General features: G+C 45.8%; 1 protein-coding gene across 1 annotated transcript in view; it reads right to left on the bottom strand.

The window, feature by feature from the left end:
- ENDOD1 (endonuclease domain containing 1) overlaps positions 1-23,054 on the bottom strand; it is a gene marked incomplete at its 5' end in the record, with an annotated part of 30,591 nt that overhangs the window by 4,777 nt on the left and 2,760 nt on the right. The window lies entirely within an intron of this gene.

Raw genomic sequence — 23,054 nt, 5'->3', positions numbered from 1 at the left:
AGAATCTGCCTGCCAATGCAGGGGACACAGGTTCAAGCCTTGGTCCGGGAAGATCCCACATGCTGCGGAGCAGCTAAGCCCGTGCGCCATAACTACTGAGCCTGCGCACTAGAGCCCGTGAGCCACAACTACTGAGCCTGCACACCTAAAGCCTGTGCTCTGGAACAAGAGAAGCCACTGCAATGAGAAGCCCATGTACCGCAATAAAGAGTAGTCCCCGCCCGCCCCGACTAGCGAAAGCCCGCACGCAGCAACAAAGACCCAATGCAGCCAAAAATAAATAAATTTAAAATAAATAAATTTTAAAAATAAATAAATAAATCAAACAGGGGAAAATGTATAGATTATTGTCAGTTATTAGATACTTCCCAGGCCAAGCTAAAATTAGACCAAGTTCTCTTTGAATTTCATCTCCTCATAATATTTGCTATCATTAATGCATTTTCTGTCCAGGCCAATCTAGCTATGTGTTATATATCAATAATGATCAATATATACATCCCTCTTGGTTCTGTTTTATTTTTCTTTTCTTTTTAAATTCAGCAGTATAATACATACTTTCACTTTGCCAATCTGAAAAGATGAAAGGAAGGAGCTCAGGATTAACCTAGAACTCTATTTTCTGCTCCCAAACTAGACTGTAAATTCCTTGACACCAGGGACCCTGTATATAGGACGCAGTCAAGGACTGACACCTACTAGGATCTCAAGGCACTCTTGTTCATCCGAGATGGTCATCAGAGCAGTATTTATAATAGCAGGAAGTTGAATCAACCTACATTTTCAGAAACTGGGAACAGTTAAATAAATGGTGTTATATCCATTAAAGAAATATCTCAAAGCCATTAAAAAGCACTTGTAATAATGGGGAAATATGTGCTATAATGTTGAAAGGAAAAGGCAGATTATAAAATTAAATGATAACAATTTTTTTAATTCTAAAAATAGGCATGAAAAAACTTCGGAAGGAAACACATGAAAATGTCCACAATGGTTGTTTGACTCCTGAGGGTGAAAGTGATACTTTTTTTTCCCCCTATTTTCTTGTTTCTCTCCCTGTACCTCTCCTACCCACATCAACCCACACATTATTTATATGTTATTTTCAAAAGGAAAAAAAACAAAAAAGAAACTAATTAAAATAAGTAAATTCTTACTAATTGATTCCCTAGGTTTAGACTCGCTAAACCTGTCTCTAAACCTAAGGGAGTCCAGGTCATGTGATCGTTGCACCTCCTGTCAGGAGGGCAACCAACTCTGCATTTCTCCAGCTCTGCAATGGCAAAGGTAGGCATGCTCATGCATGTCTGTGTAGGGTTAGCAGGGCAACAGATGAGCAAGTTGGTATAAAAGCAGGAATATTCACTGAAGTCTAATGATGAAGTAAGCCAGAGCCTCACCCTTCAAGGTTGTTCTGTCCCTTCCCCCAGTCTTAGAAGTAGAAACGCTCCTGGACGGTCTCCACTCCTACCACATCCTCACAGGACAGAAATAAGAAGCACATTCATTTTGCAGAGCGGCTGCCGCTGCTCTTCTATAGCTGAAAGATACACCCCATGGAAAGATCAACTTCATTCCTGAATCATGAGATCGAGATATGGCAGAGCCAAGATTATGGAGTCTTGGGTGGAAGGTCAGGAATTTTAGGATGCATGCTTCTCCATGGTTACTAGGGAACTGTGTCTGCATTTAGCCTGGTGTAGCTGCTTTATTCCATCTAGCGGAAGTCTGGAGCTGGTTTTTTCATTGGCAGCTGTGTGACAGAGCACAGGTCAACACAGTGGTTCGCCTTCTGCCCGAGAGCCACCCAGGGATGAAATAATGCCTACAAGGACAGAAGGTAGGCTGGAACACGAGAAAAGAGAGATTCTTGGATGAGCAAGGGGAAGGAACAAAAGAGAGTCAGGCAGGAAGAGAAAAGGGGAGGGAAAAAAGACAGGGGGAAGACAAAAAGAAAGAGAGAGAGACTCGTGTGTGTGTGTGTGTGTGTGTGTGTGTGTGTGTGTGTGTAAGAGACAACACAATATCCTGCTCTTAGGCAGAAACCAGGACTGTGGGTTGATTTACTCCCAAACTTCAGAGCACGGTCTCCCAGCTGCCAAGGTCAGAGGAGACTGAGCTGGTTGCTTCTGCGTCTTCTCATGCCACTTGAGTTCAAGGGGCTGCCGTGGTTAAGCCTTTTCTGCCCACAGTTCGCAGGTACACGGGAAATGGGCCAGTATGAACTGAAGTGGTTAGGAAGGCCAGGGCCCAATTCCACAACGGGCCCTGTGCACCTCCCTGCCCTGGGCCTCCCTAGGCAAAGCAGAAACTAAACAATAAGCTCTGGATGTGCAGGCAGAAGAGAGCACATCTTCCCTCCCCTTCCCCTTGCTTTCTTCAGAACCCCGTATCCATGGTCACTGTATTCTTATGAACCCCAAATTTGGCCCTATGGTTTGATGACAAGGTAGACTATAGTGTTTGAAATCAAGACAGAATGCCTGAATTCTGTACCTACATAGTGATATAACAGGAAGTCAAGAACTAATTTTTTTTTTTAACTGCCAAGTAAATGCTTTCAATATAACATTCTACAGAAGGTATTTTTTAGCTGATTTTACAAACGGGGAAACTAAAACACGGAAAGATGAAGTAACTTTTCAAAAGATATCCAATAATTAGCAGGACAGGATCTGAACGGAGGTCAGTCTTTTTATTCCTAAGGTACATGTTCTTTATTACTAAGCCATATTTTCACCCATCTTAAAGAACACTGCTGTACCAGTTTTCTCCAGCAGAGAGTAAAAAATAACCACTGAAGTCTCCTTTTCTCTCTGTGTCACAGAATAAATGAAGTTCCTTAAGGTTGCAGGGAGATAAGCTGATGTGTGAGCCCCTGGAATTGCAGTCCCCAGAATGGAGAGAGAGTGGAAAGGAGAAGGTAAAAGGGTACATGTACAGGCTGGCCCTCATGCTTCCTTTCTGCCTTTGCCCAGAGCACATGGAAGCTGAGCCTCTAGCTTCACAGTCTAAGAAATGTGGCAGCACAGGCAGCAGGCAACTGGCCAGAGTAGTTTCCAGAGTACTGCTACCCTTAGAGACTGGTCAGCTGGCTGGTTCCCCCAGAAGCACTGTTCCTGTTAGCACCTCACTTGGCTACTTGCTGTTTTCTCTACGTCAGCAGCTGTAACAGAGAACAGTAAACACAGCAAAAGTTCACGGAGGAAGACTGTGTCAGGCATTCTAGGCTTGTCTTGTCTGGCCATAGTTCAATACACTAATGTATATAAATTAGTATGGATGCTATCAGTCAAAATTAAAACATAAAATAAATAATAGAGAACCTTCCCAAGGCTTACCTAATACAGTCTTAAATCTCTGACAAAAATACCAAAGAATGTTTTATGAGACCACATACTGATCTTCAATGAACCCTCTATTCTCTCCTTTGAGGATCCAATTACATCAAAGCCTCTCCTTCTATCCTTTTTGTGATTTATGTTCTTTTTCATACTTTATACCTTACTAACTTTGTATATTGCATTCCAGGTGAGTCCCTAGATCTATCTTCCAATTCACTAAATCTCTCTTTAGCTATGTTTAGTTTACTGCCTACTTTGTTGAGGTGTTTTTGTTTTTCATTTCAATGAATCTTATTTTCTTTTCTAGCATTTCTATTTGGTTCTATTTCATAGTCTCCTTTTTTATTTATTTTTCCTCTCTTGAGGAATTCTTTTTTATCTTTCAATAGTTTAGACATTCTTAAAGTCCCTTTAAGATCTGTCTATTTTATTTGGTTTTTCAGTTTATTTTGTTGCTTCTGTTGGTTGACTTCAAGGTGGTATGTATACTTAAGTGCTTAGCAGTTTTTGCTCATAAGCTTGTCTTCATAAGAGGTCCATGATGTTTTGTTGAAAAAAAAAAAAAGGCAAAAATGAAAACAAAAACAAATCTAATAGGATTGCTTTCACAGTTGCCTCTGCCAGAGCCCTAAAGAGTTCAATGATTCTGGACTAGTTTCTGAGTTATTTTCTCAGTTCAGGGTTTCCACATGGAGAAAGCAGTGCACATTTGGACCCATACAAAAGAAAGATGATGGCTTTAAGCTTATTTCTGGAGGGTGACTATTTCCACTAATGACATGATGTGGGCAGCTACTCCCTATAACAACTTGCAGGTAGTTTTCATGCCTGGTTCACCAGTGCAGCAACAGTTTGCCAGCCCCCAGCTTTACCTGGTGAGCCTAGTTCCAGACCCATGTCATGAAGAGGTTATGTAATCTTGATTCCTGTCCCCAGGCAGGTTAGCGCCCTAGTCCCTACCATCCCTGTGGCTTCCCACATATAGCTTTGGCTATTGATTTCTTATATATTTCTGGCACCTGAAAATTCTTCTTACTTTTTTGCTGAAATATGAATTTAATTTAAATACATACATATAATATTTTTTAATACAACATTTCTATGTGTTTGTAGTGGAAGGAGAGGCATTCCACATCTGCCCAGAAACTTGGTTTTTCCCCGTCTAAGGTTTATAAAGTTTCTCCTAAAGTATGCCTTGTTTCCTTTTATAACTTATTATGGATTTATCATACCCAAATTTACTTACTTCGCTTAAATCTCCTTTTTTCTATTTAGACCACCTACTGGATACCTGTTTGGTGTAAGTAGAACGGTATCTTCCAACACGTTTACTGATGTGTCAAGAACTTTACAGGCTGAAATCTCTCACTAAGAATAGGATATAGGGACTCGCAGATCTTTGCCAAATCACATCAGCCAGCGTACAATCTGATTCTGTCTGGTTTTTCTTTGTTTATTTTTACCAATTCCTTTGCATTATCTATCACCTATAATTCTCTTGTCTGTTCATGTAGGCATTTCTGTCTTACTGAAATTTATTTCCATTGGTTTTGTATTTGCAGCTTAGAGTCATTAAAAAAATGGATATTCCATTATGAAATCACTTTACCATATAATTTATAAAACATATTAAATCCCAGGCCCTTATAATAGTCTGCTAACTGATCTCCACTGAGAGAAATGCCCATGATGATTTCTACTTCCTCTCTTAAAACCAGTTTTTTAACTTATGGCAAAACTTTCTTTTGATCTCAAGATGACAAATATTCTAATGTCATTTGTTAAAGAGTCATCTGAAAATCTAAATAAAATTGGTATAACAGCTCCCCCTCATCATCATGCTTCCTAACTCTACAAAACAACCATTATGTCTTGGTAGGCTCTCACTTTCTGAAATAAATAAATTTTTATTTATTTAAAATAAAATGGAATGGCAAAGTGTGTCTGTAACTAAAATACCTGATTCGTGTATGGAACACTGTACTAAAAATAATAAGAATATTTGATTTAAAAGTCTAATATATTCTTTGAGACACTGTCACATAAAGGGCAGGTGTTTTTTTTTCCATGCTCTCTGCAGACATAGTTTAAGGATCTGGTTATAGTAATTACAGTAAGTTACCGACAACACTGCTCCCTGAAGACAAAAATACAACTATGATGTAAGATGTAATTTCAGATTACAATTTCTGGGTTGCACTTGCCCTTTTGCAAGCACCACTAATCTTTCTCTTTGGTTTCCCAGCTGAATTGCTGGATGAAGGGACAGGCACAAAGCTCTCTGTGTAATCCACCTCCCTGTGGACCTAGTCCTCCGGGGATGCCGATATAATCTGATACAGTTCCTGGGTTTAATGGAAAATTTTTTTTCCTAATCACAGCATGCTAGGTAGGTTCTAGAAGAATGAGTGCTCCCCAGCCACCAGCATCCTGCCCCATAAATAATCTTATAAAAAATTCCTCTTCAAATTTAGTACCAAAAAAACAAAACAAAACAAAACAAAACTGTTTCTCTCTCTCAACGAGTTGGTTTGTTTCCTTTAACCAGACAGCCAAAGCTATTTAAACCCATGGGATTTCTTTTTTGCTTTGGAATTAAATGAAAGGAGACTTTCAATTTTCCTGCTAATATGCATGTAAGAAAAGTGGACTAATAGAAAATTAAGGAGAGCTGGAGGGAAAGTAGGCACCCATTCAACAATATGTATTAAGCATATTTATGTGTGCTCACTACTGTAGGAGAAAGCAGTAGGACTGGTAATAATAACACCACCAACACTTATCAGGTACTATATGCCAGGCCCTATTCTAAGAATTTCACTTGTACTAAATCAGTAAGTGGCTGCACTAAGTATTCACTTATCTAAACTCATGAAAACTAAGTACTTTTATTATCACATTTTGACAGGTGGAGAAACTGAGGCACGTGAAGATTAAGTAGCTTACTCAAGGTCACACAGTTAGTGAGTGGTGATGTCATGGCATGAACTCAGGAAGTCCATCCCCACAGCTGCTGCTCTTAATCACTGCTTCACATGCCTCAAAATAGGCCTCCACATCAAGAAACTCACGCTCAACTTAAGGAAACAAGATACGGATACATACGAAGTTAAGTAGGAAACCGAGAAAAAACAACAGTGCAACGCAGATAAAGTTAAGTGCCAAATAAACGCGATGAAGAAAAAGAGCAAAATCGGATCCAGAGGAAGGAAGGGCACAATAAATGAGGTCAGAGAAGATATCTTACTTTTTGGAGAAAACAAAAGCTGAGGCAGGGTTAGAAGGATGTGCAAGATTTTGATAAACTTAGAAAAATAGAAAGGTTAGTAAGGCTTCACGAGACGTCTACACAAAGGCTTGAGGGCAGAGACGAGCAGCCTGTGAAAATGCGACTCTGAGTAAGGAAAAGTGAAAGGTTTAATTGGAAGGGATAGCCGGGGGCCAGACTATAAATGATCTGACATAACAGATAACTAATCATAGGATAATTATAACTGCGACTCATAGAGCGCTCTCTATGTAGCAGGCACTATGGTAAGTGTTTTACAGAACATATCTTTTTAAATCCTAACAGGAGCCCTATGACCTCCTTTGTAGAACAGGTAACTGAGGCTCAGTCCTTGAGTAGCGTGAGGATGTCACACTTTCGGTGAGGGAGGGTGAGGTCGCAAACCCACATGGTGTGACCTCAGCGACCTTAACGCACTACTGCTCCGTTCTGCTTTCTGTGTGTTTTCAACGCTATGCTTTCAAGTCTAAACTTGACCTGTACACAGGGGACATTCCCTGATGGCTTCTGAGGCTGGAGCGTCATTAGGGATGTATACTTCCAGGGAGATATACACCTGCTGGCACTGGCCAGGAAAGCCTGGACCACAAGGCAGCTGAGGGAATGGATAGGGAAGGACATGTGCGAGATTCTGGAAGGAAGGAGCGTCGGGATGTGAAGGCTGATGCAGGAGAGTCCGTGGAAGGTAAAAGATGATGTCCAAGGCTGGATCCAAGGTCACCCGGAAATGAGGGGCAGTGGAGGGAAACTGGACAGGCTGATCTTTAGAGGAGACTACATTGACAGGCAGAAATATTTGATAGCAGCTGGAGATACAGAACTGGAGCTTGGGCACAAAGGTGAGATTGGCCACAGAGGAGTTACAAAGGCTCAACCCGATGCACACGCTTTCTGGGGTCCAGGCACTGTGGTGTGACTCACATAAGATTTGCACTGTAGGGGACTTCCCTGGTGCTCCAGTGGGTAAGACATGCTCCCAATGCAGGGGGCCTGGGTTCGATCCCTGGTTGGGGAACTAGATCCCACATGACACAACTAAGAGTCCACGTGCCACAACTAAGAAGTCTGCATGCCGCAACTAAAAGATCCCATGTGGGACTTCCCTGGTGGCACAGTGGTTAAGAATCCGCCTGCCCATGCAGGGGACACGGGTTCGAACCCAGGTGTGGGAAGATCCCACATGTTGCGGAGCAACCAAGCCCAAGAGCCACAACTACTGAGCCCGCGTGCCACAACTACTGAAGCCCACATGCCTAGAGCCCGAGCATCGCAATGAAGAGTAGCCCCTGCTCACCGCAACTAGAGAAAGCCTGCACGTAGCAACGAAGACCCAATGCGGCCAAAAAAAAAAAAAAAAAAAAAGTTCCGTGTGCCTCAACAAAGATCCTGCATGCCACAACTAAGACCTGGCACAGCCAAAATAAATAAATAGGTAAAAATAAATAAATCTTAAAAAAAAAAAAAAAGACTTGCACTGCAGTGCATGTAACCCCATGGTGCCTTGTGGACACTGAGAAGTGAACCAATGGATGTTTCTATTGATATTTTAATAGTTATGCATTTATGTTTAACGTGTTCTGGGAAAGATATAACCAGCATTTCCTACACATGATTTCATGGATATGATTATTTAGGATAAGACTAAATTTATTTTCCAATGAGTTGATTTAAAGTCAATGCAAAGACCAAATTTCAAGTAAATGCTAGTATAGGATGACTCTTGTGAAGCAGGTCTGCAAATGACTATCATTTAGAAAACACTGCACTGCTGCATCCCATTGGCTCTTCATACAACCCTATCACGTAAGTATTATCATCATCTCCATTTTACACACGGGAAAATTAAAACTCAGGTAAGTGACAGCTACAAGCTCACCCAATTCATAAGTGGCAGAGCCAAGCCTATGCCCAGCATCATCACAGAATCAAAAGCTCCTAGCCCTGCCCATGCCTCTAAGTGAAGAAGAGAGGCCAAAAGCCACAGGGAAGCCAGGCTAGAGGATGGGGGGGAGGGGAGGGAGGGGATGAAGGGGCAACTGGGAAACTGATGGAGCCTAGGAGAATTAATCTTCTAGTGTCACATGAAAGTCAAGGGAGGACAAAGCTTCTCCGAGAGGAGGATCAGTGTGTGGCAGCTGCTCGGAGAGGAAAGGGAAGGATGGAGACAAAGCCTGGGGGCCCTGATGATTAAAGTGTCATTAGTGAGGCTTCAAAGGGCGATTTCCACAGGGGGCTCAGGAAGGAAGACAGGTGGTGGAAGTGACTGGATATGGGCAAGAGGAGGCTGCAGACAGACCTCCGTTTGAGAAGTTTTTACGTGAAGGCAGCCTTAGCTGGAGAAGCAGGGCTTACAGGTTTAAGCGAAGATTGTCCTCCAGCCCCCCACCTGCATCCAAGGAAGAGGGGGCATCGGGAGGGTGGGGCTACCTAGGTCTCCGTACAAGGGAGCATCTTGGGGCTTGAGAGCATCTCACAGGGACGATGACAAGGTGACGGGCTGGAGGGGCAGGGGGCCAGTGAACAGAAGCCCCTGTCCCTGAGGGTTCCTGGGCTGCGAAATCCACACACACCTCAGGGACCAATGTCACCTGGTACAGATTTGCAATGGGGGAATTTGTCACTGGTTGGGGAGGGGGAAAGGAAGCTGCTGTGGACAGGGGCAGTGCTCTGCAGGACACAAACATGAAGCTTCGGCACTTGTCAGTGTCCGGATGGGACGGGGCCAAGGGTTGCAGGTGACAGCTAATGGCCCTGCTGATGTGAGGGGACCAAGCAAGTGCAGTGAGAAGCAAGTCTGGCTCGGGGAGAAGACTGGGTGCGTTGTGTCAGCAGCTGGCAGGTGCAGGGGTCGAGGGGGGCCCTGCTGCTGATGAGCGGCTGCCAGGAGTGCGGACAGTGCTGAGGACTGTGGAACATGAGGGAACCATCCTGTTGGGCAGGCTGATCTCCAAAGACAAAGTGGGGAAGGGTCTGCCCTTTACACCAGTGAGCTAATTGCGACACATTGAAAGAATTATCTCCCTTGAGCTCCACAATAACCTACACATGCACATATGATTTCCTCCAATTTGCAGACAAGAAAAGAGGGGCTCCAGAGAAAATGGACTGTCCTCTAGTTCTGCTCCAGGATTTCCCCCTGGGAAAGTTGGTCCTCAAGAAGGATGATCAAAATGGTGGTGAGGGGCTTCCCTGGTGGCGCAGTGGTTGAGGGTCTGCCTGCCGATGCAGGGGACACGGGTTCGTGCCCCGGTCCGGGAAGATCCCACATGCCGCGGAGAGGCTGGGCCCGTGAGCCATGGCCGCTGAGCCTGCGCGTCCAGAGCCTGTGCTCCGCAACGGGAGAGGCCACAACAGTGAGAGACCTGCGTTCCGCAAAAAAAAAAAAAAAAAATGGTGGTGAAACTTTGCACTGATTCGCCCTGGGAAGGGTGGAGTTTCCTTCCTCAGCAGAATCTTAGGCTGCAGCTAGATAAGCACATGCTGGGAATGATTCAGACAAGATCCTGTGATGGGGGAGACCTAGTGAGCTCCCATCCAACTCTGTGGGGACAGAGAGGCTATTCCCTTTGGGGTCTGTTTTATTTTTCAACCAGAGTTAAATCATTAGACGAGTGGAACAGCGGGTGTTCCAATTTTGTTTCTGCTGTGTGAACTGTGATACACACACACACAGACATTTAAGAGTTGCTGTCACCCTGTTGCCCATCACCAGGTGGGTCAGAGGGCCCCCCCTTACAAGGAACTAAAACTGCAGCTGAAATCGGAACATCAGATAATCTTATCAGAGCTGGAGCTGGACGCTGCAGACAGGCCCTCTGCACACTCCCACAAGTAAGAATGAACTAGATCTGAGGACCCACCACGAAAAATACCCAGCTTGGGAAAGAGCTGCCTTTCAGAAAAGAAACAAGAGGCCAGAGGGGCCACAAGAGCCGCGGAAGGACGTTTGGGGAGGAATAAACCACCAGGCCTTTCAGCTCTCAGGAAAGAAGTAAGCAGAGTTCCGACCCACCCATTTCAGAAAAAAAAAAAAAAAAAAAATCCTCCCTGCTTGGCATCTAAAATATTCTTTATCCTCTTGGGAACAGAAACAGCTTTAGAAGAATTAGAAGGATGCTTTTTCCTTTTTTTTTTTTAATAAGGAATGAGAAATGCAGGGCTTTCCATTTCCTGAACAGCCTTCCTCCCCCTGAATCACCCTTCCTCTGGGCTCCCCAAGCTGCCCACACACCTCCCTGCCTTCGGGGAGGAGGAAGCGTCTCCAGCTGTCCTTGTGCTGCGCACATCGTAGGCGCGTGGCGCATGTCTGTGTGGGGTGAACCGTGCAGAAGGGAGACAAACGGCCTAAGAGTTCTCTCCTCCTAAGTCGGAAGGTGGTGTAACAGAGGAGGGAATGAAAGGATGCTGCACTTCCATTTCAGACCTTCCTCTGTCTTCAGAATTTGAAAAAATAAAAATGAAAGGGGAGAGGTTCAAAAAAAATGCCCCAATCCTAAACTGGCACTGGGTACAGGCAAGGGAGGCCTGAGAAGAGGCCAGGGGGCGGCCTCGAGAGCAAACAAATTCCCGCGGAGCACCTCCAGTTGCTCCTCCCGGGAGCCTGAGAAAGTGCGCGGGCGCCTTTAAGACCTCTCCAGACCTCCGGTACCTTCTCAAGTTACAACACCCCTGGTCATCTTCCTCTTCACTCACTGAAGCCAGTTTTCCATTCTGTGCTCTTGTTTTCTTTTCCAGAGCAATTATTCTTAGCATTTGACAATGTGTTACAGAATTCAAACAAGTCAGTTAAACTGAGACATCTCCACTTCTAATTTTTTCCACCTTCTGTGTTCAGAGATCAGAGGTTCTTAGAATCACCTGGAAGCTTTAAAAAGCTTAAGGTGGGGGGGTAGTGCTTGGAGATCAGCACGATGTGGTTTTTTTTGTTTTTGTTTTTGTTTTTGCGGTACGCAAGCCTCTCACTGTTGTGGCCTCTCCCGTTGCAGAGCACAGGCTCCGGACGCGCAGGCTCAGCGGCCATGGCTCACGGGCCCAGCCGCTCCGAGGCATGTGGGATCTTCCCGGCATGTGGGATCTTCCTGGACCGGGGCAGGAACCCGTGTCCCCTGCATCGGCAGGCGGACTCTCAACCACTGCGCCACCAGGGAAGCCCCACGATGTTTTTTTAAAAAGTTTTCCAGGTGATTCTAAATGGAGAACCCCTGGTCTGGATCCCTATCAGATACTCCTTTGTGTCTGGTGGAATTAAGCCCCTGCCTGGACAGCTATTACAACAAATTAGTGATATTTCCTTAAATCTAGAGTTCTCCAAATTCAATCTGTATTAGAAGCAACTTGGTCCCTGGTCGGAGAACTAAGATCCCTCATGCTGCGCAGCGCGGCCAAAAAATAAAAAATAAATCATTTAAAAACGTAGATTTGTGTACTTCACACCAGAGGTGTATTCTGTAGGCCTGGGGTGGGGCTCAAAAGTGCATTTAAAAAAATTATTTTTATTTTTATTTATTTTATTTTTGGCTGTGTTGGGTCTTTGTTGGTCCGCAAGGGCTTTTCTCTGATTGCGGCGAGCGGGGGCTACTCTTCGTTGCGGTGCACGGGCTTCTCACTGCGGTGGCTTCTCTTGTTTCGGAGCACGGGCTCTAGGTACGCAGGCTTCAGTAGTTGTGGCACACAGGCTCAGTAGTTGTGGCTTGCGGGCTCTAGACTGCAGGCTCAGTAGTTGTGGTGCACGGGCTTAGTTGCTACGCGGCATGTGGGATCTTCCCGGACCAGGGCTCGAACCCGTGTCCCCTGCATTGGCACGTGGATTCTTAACCACTGTGCCACCAGGGAAGCCCCAAAAGTGCATTTTTAACCACCACCCCAAGTGATGCTGATGCAGGGGGTCCATGGACAGCAGTGAAACACAATTGCTTACTACATCCTTTCTGGTAGTGGCCCAGCTGGGCTTAATTTATTCACAGGCTATTAATACTTTCCAAGAGGTATTATCCACAAAGCACAAGAGCTGGGATGATAATGCCAAGAAAGAGAATAAAGTACTACAGGGCCATTTGGATCCTCCACCCATCAGAGCAGCTAATATTCTGATCCCCAAGATGGATAACCATGAATTTCCTGCCTGATTCCTATGTGAAGTGAGAAGTCTCTTTTTGCTTATTTATACTTTTCGGGTCATACCTCACTGCTCTTTCTAACATCTTCAGTAGCATCCTATACTTCCGGGTTAAATGACAAACTAGCATAGTCATGACTCCCCCCACCCCCAATTTCTCCAACCTCCTCTCTCAAGTCTTCCCTTACATTCAACCAGAAAAGGACAATCCCTGTCCCCCAGCCGAGTCAGTTACATGGTTGTGATGTAAATGCTGCCCTGCTTCCCTCTGTACTGCTGCCCCTGTCAACGCTGGTGGAGGGGGGCCTTCACCATTCCACTCCGCTACTTATATGCTAGCTGGGTGCCCGGGCCCAGCTCCAACCTCACCGCTCCTGTGTTGGGTGGTCTCCTTTGGCCCCCCAGATCCACTCTCCACTCTCCTGTGCTCTGCTCTGTGTCCCAGGAGGCTGATTTCTCGGGACCACATCATCTGAGCTCTCTGGCCCTCTGGCTTCTGACTGGGGCAGCCCGTGGGAGCGGGGAAGAGAGAGGATGTATTCCCTTGCTCCCTTCCCACCTGGTTGCTGTGGTCCTGGCTCTGGCTGAGTTCCTCTGCAGTCACAGTTCTCCCCAGCTCCCCGCTGACCCCACAGGCCTGGGATGGTGACAGCTTCCCGCGATGGCTAGGCCCTGGGTACTTCACCATATCTTGTCGCCTCCCTTAATTCTCGGCAAATAGTTTCTTCATTCAATTCTGTCAGTTAAACTACTTTGAGAGTTCCACCTGTTTCCTTCCCAGACCCTGGCTGATATAGCCTCAGTAAGAGCCTTCCCAAAACCCCAGCTCACCCAGTCCTAGGAGATCACACCCACCCCGGGGCCTTTCGTAGCATGAATTACACACATGGTTGGTATGCAGAATGGGTTCTGTTGAGTAGTGAGGGTCCCTTGAGTAGTCTAATCTGGCTGCCCACTCTGGGCTCTCCCAGCCAACCACCAGGTATGCCTACCCTGTCAGCCAATGCACCACATTCAACCCCTACTTCTAAATTAACCAAGTACTTCTGACACTATCTCTAAAAGAGTGGTATTTCTTAGCACATGACCCTCTCCTACCCACCTCCTTGCCAGGCATAACCAAGGGACAGCCAGCCTGGTAGGGACAGCAGCCTACCAGATGGCTCTCTTGGGTTCTCGATACAAGAAGCTCAAAGCCTGACAACAGTCAGGGTGTGAAGGTTGCTAGATGGACGTTAGGACTGGCAGCCAGCCTGACCCATGGGAAAGCAGAAGAACTCGTTAAGAGAGAAAAGACAGAGGAGGGTGGGAGAAAGATCCTGAAGACTCTGTGGGGCTGTTCGATTTCTAGAAGCTTCCCTGTTCTGGATCCTTTGAGGCCTGTTCCTGTGCCTGTGAATTTACCAGTGATCTCGTACAACGGTCCTGCCCTTCACCCAGATAAGCCTGGGTAAGCTTATGATTCATGGATCAAAAAGCCTGACGGGCTTCCCTGGTGGCGCAGTGGTTGAGAGTCCGCCTGCCGATGCAGGGGACGCGGGTTTGTGCCCCGGTCCAGGAAGATCCCACATGCCGCGGAGCGGCTGGGCCCGTGAGCCATGGCCGCTGAGCCTGCGCGTCCGGAGCCTGTGCTCCACAACGGGAGAGGCCACAACAGTGAGGGGCCCACGTACCGCAAAAAAAAAAAAAAAAAAAAAAAAAGCCTGAAACCTCAGGAGTCTTACTCTTATGAGAACCCAAGTGAATCGGGGCAGGGACTTTGCAGGCCAGGAACCGAACCATCTAGACACCTGGATTAAATCTCGGGCACAAAGGAAGAGACACGTGTGCCTTGGTTGCAGAAGATCTGGAACAGATCAGAGGGGCACCCGGGGACTGAGAGAAGGCACTTCTACTAAATTCTTCAACAGAGAGTATCAATGGGAAAAGGAACACAGATGATAGTGCAGGAACAGCTGAACTCAGAAAAAGTGGAGACCTGTCACAGGCAAGGCAGCAATGAAGCAGGAGTACGGGGGAAGTAAGGGCATTTCAGCAATAACACTGGGTCAGACCTAAGGGCACGGTAACCCTCATCCTGGTTGTCTCCAAGGCAGGCGCTGGCTGGGAAGCAAAGGTTACTTATTCATTCCACATGCTTAACATACACGTATTGAGAGTGTAGACACAGCGCAATCATACTGAACCGCCCTAACTCATCCACAGGGTAGGAATGATTCATGAGCTCCAGGCCACAGATGAGGACTGAATCCATGAGATTCAGTAACATTTCCAAGGTCAACCAGCTGGTAACTGACAGAGCTGGGACTCAGCCCAGTTTTGTCTCACTATAAAACCAATCTTCTTAACAACTCCATGTGCCCAATCCTCGCCCCTTCAGGCCTAAGAGTCTGGTGGGAAAGAGTTCAGTAAACCACTTCTTATGCCTGGTCTGCCTTCCCGACTACGTTAACAAGACACCTGAGGGCAGGGCACATCGTGGGTTCCTATTTCTGGGCTTAGACCCAAGAACTCAATAAATGGTTGTGATGCTGACGACAATAACAACACTGATAAAAGGATCAACAAGCAGCCGAGGTCTGGGGACTCAGCCTTTGCAACGCTAACATTCTCCCCCTGCTGCCCCAGAATGAATAAAGGGATGAACAGATAATAAACAGGGTGAGCTTGTTTCTGCCCCTGAAGATCCCTCTAATTGCATGCCTACCTCTTAAACCCCAATTCATTGACAGAGAAGAGAACAAATTGATGATGAACTCTTGTTGCTGATTGGCTGTGACCACATTTATGATGTAAATAAGTGAAAGGAAACTCCTAGGCTCTGACTGGCCTGGGGCAGGAAGCCCCAGGAGCAGAAGGGCATCTGCTATGGAAGCAGAAAAGCAAGGGCAGTGACAAGCCTGGTCAAAGAGCTCCCTGGGTGCAGAACGGCAGCCTATGAGGTACCACTCACTATCAACTCAGTTATGCATCACCCTCATCTGAAAACTGGGGAAGGCGCATAGCTAATCTCCACACAAGATAGTAACTAACTATAACATGGCCCTTCTCCAAAGCCAACAGGCAAAACGTACCCTTCATCTTAAAGATCATTAGAGAAGGGGACTTGATAGCCCTTGGACCCTTTTCCACAGCATCATAGCTCTCATGTCAGGAAATGATTTATTTGCATCCAACCTCAACCCTCCTCAAGCTGTTGAAGCTTAAGACCTCTTGTCTTTAGCACGAAAGAGACAGCATCTGCTTCTCAATGTTGTGTCACATATATCCTCAGAGGCTAGTAAATCTGCCCCCAGGCAAAATCATTTCCATTTCTTTGACCTCTTCTCTTGGGTTTCGTGAGCTTTTCAAGTTCCTCTAAAGGTGAGACTACTTGGCAGCAGGGTTTAGTGACCGAACAGAATACCAGATTAGAAATGAGGAGATCTGTCAGCTCTGTCACTTACTGGCCTTGTGACCTCGGGCAGACCAGTGACTCCCCGGGCCCCCGTCTCTTCTATAAGAGGAGAAGGATAACACCTCCTGTGCTCAGGAATGAGGAGAGGGGGAAGAAAGCAGGATTATTTCAGGCCATCAGTCAGTTATACATGATACAGACTTGAGAGAAAAAGCTGATGAATAGACTTTGCATTTCAAGTCCCCAGGCCTTCTATTTCTAGCGAAAATGCTTAATGAGACCAATTGTTTATGTTTCTGTGCAGACTTGCTCATCAAAAAGTGTGCTGTTTGAGAGGCTCGTTAGACGTGGCTTCACAGAGTCCAAAAGGGTGCTAAGCCTTGACTAGAATAAAGGATGTGAGAGTGCACGTCTCTCTATATGTAATGGAAATTTCTGGAATGTTACACACACACATACACCCAAACACACAAACTGTGAAGATTGGCTATCTGTGAAAAGCGGATCTTTTTCTTTATATACTTCCAAAATGCTCAGAAGAATCTTTTTACCATAAGCACATATTGCTTTTATAATCCTAAAAAAAACCCTAAATATGATAAAGAACCACCACCAGCACCCCATTAAAAAGGTTCAAGGAAACTGTCTGTAGGTCTAGATCTAAGGCTGCCATGCTATGATAGGAATAAGACTGCAAAGCTTTCAGATTTCACCGCTGGCGTTCAACCCATATCTGCTGGATGCTCACAACTCAACATTTATTAAGCACTTACTCAGTGCTGGCATCATGCTAGACCAGGAGTTGGCAAACTACAGCCTGTGCACCAAAGCCGACCCACCACCTGTTTCATAAATAAAGTTTTCTTGGAACATAGCCACACCTACTCATTTATGCATTGTCTGCAGCTGCTTTTGTGCTAGAACAGCTGGGTTGAATAGTTGCAGAAGAGACCATATGGCCCCAAAGTCTAAACTATTTACTATTTGGCCCTTTACAGAAAAGGTTGCTGGCCAGTGTGTTAAGCAATGAGGATGCGATGGTGAGTATGACAGGCCTGAGCCCTGCACTCATGGAACTTACAGTCTAATCGGGGGCACTCAATCAGTCACGCAACAAATGTATTACTGTACCACACTAGCAAAGAAACGTGTGTTTGGTAGAGAGTATTATGGGCAGTTGACCTAGGTGGGAATATCACGGAAGACAAAAAAGCCCAGCGGGTACAAGGGTCCTATGATGGGAGAGAACATAGAAATAAAAAAACAACAAAAACAAAAACAAAATAGAAAGAAGCCAAAGTGGCAGGAGGTTAAGGCCTGGCAATGTGTGACGCCAGATAAGGCCAGAAGGGGAATGGGAGATCAACCACGCAGGACTCTGGAGACCCTGATAAGGACTTGTCTTTATCTGAAGAGAAATGGGGAGCCCTGAAGCGTTTCCAGTGAGGCCACTGGAGATACAATGAGATGAATGTTTTGAATTTCTCTGGCTTCCAGGTGGAGACCTAGGTGGGATGCGTTAGCCAGTCAGGAAGCTGTTTTGCAGAGGCCTGGATGAAGATGGTCGCAGCTTGGATCTCAGGGTGCAGACGGTAGGGATTAGAGGGGTGAAGTCTGTCAACGGAGGAGCAGAAGCAAGACCATCAACCACCCCGAACGGTCCACTTGGTTGTGAAGGAGGTGTCCAATGTTATCATGGGTTCCATGGTTCCAGATACAACACAAATATCCAAGAATGACAAAAGATCTTTTTCTGGTTCATAAACCCAGTTTTCCTTTCCCTGTGTTTCCGTGTGTCCTGAGACTATGATGGATGCCCAGTCTTTCAGATACATAAACAGTGGCCATTTCCTTACATGGTCCCTGTTCAATCATGCATCCTGGGCAATTCAACCGCACCTTGCAAGTCAACTGGAACATGTAATCTAATTTATGTTTTCAAATCCTATTTCATCCAACTATTTACTCTGCAAAAGGTGAAGTACTCATATTTTCAGTTTTGATTAAAAATATTAAATGCCCTCATTTGACCTCCTTTGAATGAGCCACACGTCTGTCAGGCACTGGGTAAATAAAAGCATGACTGGACTACTAAATGGTGCTTCTATTTTGGGTTCACCCTATGAGTTGGTTTCTTTTTTGTTTCTCCTTCCTTTCAGTGGCCAAATAGATATGTCAGCAGGCAAGGAATTATTGCTGCCATAGATGTCAAGTTCTACTAACCAAAAGGGTACGTGACCACTCAGGAGACATGATACACAACATGAAGGAAAAACATTTTTGAACTAACAGGAATTCTAGGAGTGAGATCAGATCACTGGCAGTGAAAGCTACTGGCAAACGGGAGGACTTATTTTCTCATATTTCCGCTTGTACAGCTGACAGTTTAAAAGGAAGAGGAATTAAAGCCCAACAAATAAAATCTTTATTCCTCAAGGAATGCTCCATTCAATCACCATGAGCTATAACTGAGATTTCCAGGATGGTGTGTTAGAAGCCAAGCCAGACATCATCCAAAGAACTGGATTAGTTCAGTAAAATAAAAATAAAATAACAGGGCTTCCCTGGTGGCGCAGTTGTTGAGAGTCCGCCTGCCGATGCAGGGGACACGGGTTCCTGCCCCGGTCCGGGAGGATCCCACATGCCACGGAGCGGCTAGGCCTGTGAGCCATGGCCGCTGAGCCTGCGCGTCCGGAGCCTGTGCTCTGCAACGGGAGAGGCCACAACAGTGAGAGGCCCGCGTACCACATTAAAAAAATAATAATAATAAAATAAAATAACAAATCAGTCAATTTGGAATCCGGAGAGAAAATACTGACATTGTCAGTGGAAAGCAGCATGGTACAGCAGAAAGAGAGCTAAGAGCTCTGGAGTGGGACAGCCATAAGCTCCAATCCAGACTTTGCCATCTAGCAGCTTTGTGACCTTGGATAAGTTATTTAACAATGCTGAACCTCAGTTTCCTAAACTATAAACCATGGGTCATAGGACCTAGAGTTGTTCTGTGAATGAGTTAATTTGTGAAGATCCTTGCACACAGTAAGGGATGAGTAAATGATAGTTCCTTTCCTGGATTGTCCAAATTTAAGGCTGGGCTGAAAGAATGGTGCACAGCTCCATCACCACTAGACTGTTCCAGGACAAAACATCACTAAAATGTTCTGCCGATACAGGGCAAGTACCCTAACTCGCTTCTGAGAATGACCACGAATCAGATGGAAACACTAAATTCAAAGATGAAGAAAAAGCCAGAAAAGGAGAAAAATGGAGTGAAGGGTAGCATGTATGACTGCTGTTTTTACTATCTGCACTCCAGTAAGGAAGAAATTGTGAGCAATTGATTTTGGAACCATCCCTGTGAGCCCGGCGCTTCCTGGCCCTCCTCGGGCTTAGCAGAGTAGGCTGGAATGCAATTGCTCACTCTTCGTCTTATGACAACACCCCTCTTGGTTGCTCAGGTCTAGGAGGGTGGAGGTGCCTCTGGCACCTGTTTTGTTTTTGTTTTTCCAATCACCTCAATCCATCTACCCATCCACCTGTCCATTCCATCGTCCATTCATTCAATCTCTCACCATGTACCTTCTGAGCACCTATCATGTGAATGTGGGACATATACCGAGCATTTGAGAAGATACACAGTTGGATGTTTTAGGTTGTTGGCGAGATCTGTGGAATTGCAGGAGTTGCCTATCTAATCCAACATTGCATTCATGTGTGCGTGTTTAACATCTATTAGAGTAAGACCTTACTAGTGTACACATTACTATTTATTAAGACCTCACCATATTACAGGTTCTATGCTGCGTGCTTATGTGTGTTATCTCGTTTATGTGTCACGACCACTCTGTGAAGTCAACACTGTTATTATCTTTAATGAACAGATCAGAAAAATAGGACTGGAAGAATCTGATCACACAGATTGTAAGTGGCAGAGCAGGGATCTGAAGTCATGGTTTTTTTCTTTGTTTTTTTTTGTTTTTGTTTTCGTTTTTTTTGCGGTATGCGGCCTCTCACTGTTGTGGCCTCTCCCGTTGCGGAGCACAGGCTCCGGACGCGCAGGCTCAGCGGCCATGGCTCACGGACCCAGGCGCTACGCGGCATGTGGGATCTTCCCGGAGCCGGACACGAACCCGTGTTCCCTGCATCGGCAGGTGGACTCTCAACCACTGCGCCACCAGGGAAGCCCCTAAAGTCACGTTTCTTAACGAGGAAGGAAGAATCAGAATTGTCCTGTTTGCTGTGTCCCTTACCCAGAGATGTGTATGATATCTTCTTTATATCTGTTCTCTGACACAATTAAAAGAGGGCTGATGTTAGAACAAATGAAACAGTGTGTCAAACAGTTTCAGGAAGTGCAAGCAAGAAGCCACTGATGGAAATTAAAAATTAAGGACTTAATCGAGGTTCTAGCTGTGACAACTGTTCACATACATTTACTAAGATTTGAAATATGACTTCATTGGGCCCTTTAGGAAAATACTTTTGCCGTTAGCAGGACTATCTGCTTCTCTCCGGAGCCACTGACACCTAAGCAACATTCACGTGGCCAGATATGTGCTCTGACTTGTCCTACGACTGTTGGGAAAGAGAAATGGAGTAGAAATTAAGATTTCCATATAAAAGATGAGAATTGAAGTCCTATGACCATTAATGCAGTGGATCCATGGGAAGTCAAAGATCTCCATGGTTCATCAAAAGAGCTCCGGACTAGGAGCAACTAGTCATGAGTTCAAATCCAAGCTGTGTGGCCTTGGGCACAACAATTAACCTCTCTGAGCCAGTTTCCTCATTTCTACAATGAAGAGAATAAGATCTACCTCACAGTATTTTTGTAAGATTAAAGAAGTATAAGCAGAATATAAAACCAGTTCCTTCCAATATTCACGTTTACAAAATGACAGGGTCTTGAGGACTTCCCTGGCGGTCCAGTGGTTAAGACTCTGCACTCCCCCGGCAGGGGGCACGGGTTTGATCCCTGGTCGGGATACTAAGATCCCACATGCCACATGGCATGGCCCCCCCAAAAAAAAACTTTTTTAAAAATGACAGGGTCTTATACGTTCGCTTCTAGCGTGAACTGACAACATGCTTCGCAAAGGCATCACTAGTACCTTATCCAAAAATTCTTCCATTAAACAGAAATGAGCTGAGCAACTAAAAGGTTTGAGGCTCCCTGTACTAAACCAGAACCCAGTTCTCAATTTTGACTGCAAACCCTCCGGACCATCTCTGTCCTGCTAATAGGGACACACTGTCTCATCTCTTTCTTGCCTTCTCCCCATTCTCAATTTAAAGGTGACCACATTCCACATAAAACCCACAACAGCCCTCTGTCTCCTCTGTTTTCTTTTTTAAAAATTTTTTTTGATGTGGACCATTTTTAAAGTCTTTATTGAATTTGTTACAATAGTGCTTCTGTTTTATGTTTTGGTTTTTTGGTCAGGAGGCATGTGGGATCTCGGCTCCCCGACCAGGGATTGAACCTGCACCCCCCTGCACTGGAAGGCAAAGTCTTAACCACTGGACCTCCAGGGAAGTCCCTCCGCTTCCTTTTAAAGTTCTCATTATGTCCTTCAGAAGGCCCCTCAGATGCGGGATCCTGTCATCTGATGCTAAAGAGATCGAAATCATCTGGGGTAGTTCCAAAGGCTGGAGCTAGAACAGGTGGGGTGGATTTAGAGGAAGGTTCCAGCTCTGCATATGGAATATGTTTGGAACAGTGGCTGCTGGTTAGCTGGGAGGCAAGCTTCTAAAGCAGGCAGCTCTCCACCAAGGAAGCCCAAGCAGAATATCTCACCCACTGCTGCCTGACTGAACCTCCGAACATCAAATGAGTTTATTCAACACTTACTGAGTGCTTTCTGTGTCCTAGGCACTAGAAATGCAAGCCCTCAGTCTCTCCGCTGGAGAGACGGACCCACAAGCAGGTAGGTATAAAACAGTGTGGTAAGTAAAAAACTAGAGAAATTACAGGGAGCACTGTGGGGTGGACCTAACTCAGGAAGTGGACCTCACTCAGGTGGGCTCTTCCTTCTGGAGGAGGTGACACCTCGGCAGTCTTAAAGGATGGAGTAGGGAGGCAGTGAGGGGCAAGACGGGGGCAGTGTAGAAAGGGCATTTGGGGCAAAAGGAATCAGCATGAGCAAAGGAACAAATGTGACCAACAGAATGGTTTATGAGAGGCACTCCAGGCAGCTAGATAATGCTAGAACAGTACATGAGGGTGGGGAGGGGTAGGAGACAGGCTGGAACTACAGACAGGAGCCAGGGCATGGGGCCCCTGTAAACTGCATTCTGCAGGGTGGAAGTCTGGGTCCCTGTGTTTTTAAGCACAAGAGTGCTTACAACACCCTAAAGGTTTTACGCACGAGTGACTTCAGTTTCTATCATCTTCGATTCAGGAGGTTTTCGGTTGTTGTTGTTTTTCTCTCCCCAAAGGGAAACTGCAGGACAGCCTTGCAAGCTGCCTTAATTGAGCCTCAGGAGCTTCAGGGTCAGAACAGCCCTACCTGACTAACTACGGAAGGCAAGCACCCAGCTCCTTTGGTCCCCTGCCTCTTCCTCTATCTGCTGGGCCTCTTGGTAACACTAACTTCCTAAAGAGGTGATGTGGGCACAAGGTGACTCAGCATTACAGAGTGCTTGGAAGCAGCCAGAAGTCCACGTTGAGCCCTGAGCATCTTTCTGCAGTGGGCACACTGGCTGGGAGGCAGGCCTCGGGGCGGGGGGGGGCAGGTTTGCTGCAGTGTGCTCCAGAGCCTGCCAGCATGGCAATCTGGCGGCTTCTCCCCCCTCTCTCCTTCCTTGCCTCCTTCCTAATAGCCCCTGGCTCCTGGCTGACTTGACTGGACACTGCAGTGGGAAGGGACGGGCAGCACAAAGCTGTCTTGCAGAGAAAAGCATCCTTCC

This window comes from Stenella coeruleoalba (assembly GCF_951394435.1).
Source record: "Stenella coeruleoalba genome assembly, chromosome: 8".
Lineage (NCBI taxonomy): Eukaryota > Metazoa > Chordata > Mammalia > Artiodactyla > Delphinidae > Stenella > Stenella coeruleoalba.
The sequence above is the reverse complement of the archived record's forward strand: the minus strand, read 5'-3'. Positions and strand labels throughout refer to the sequence as shown.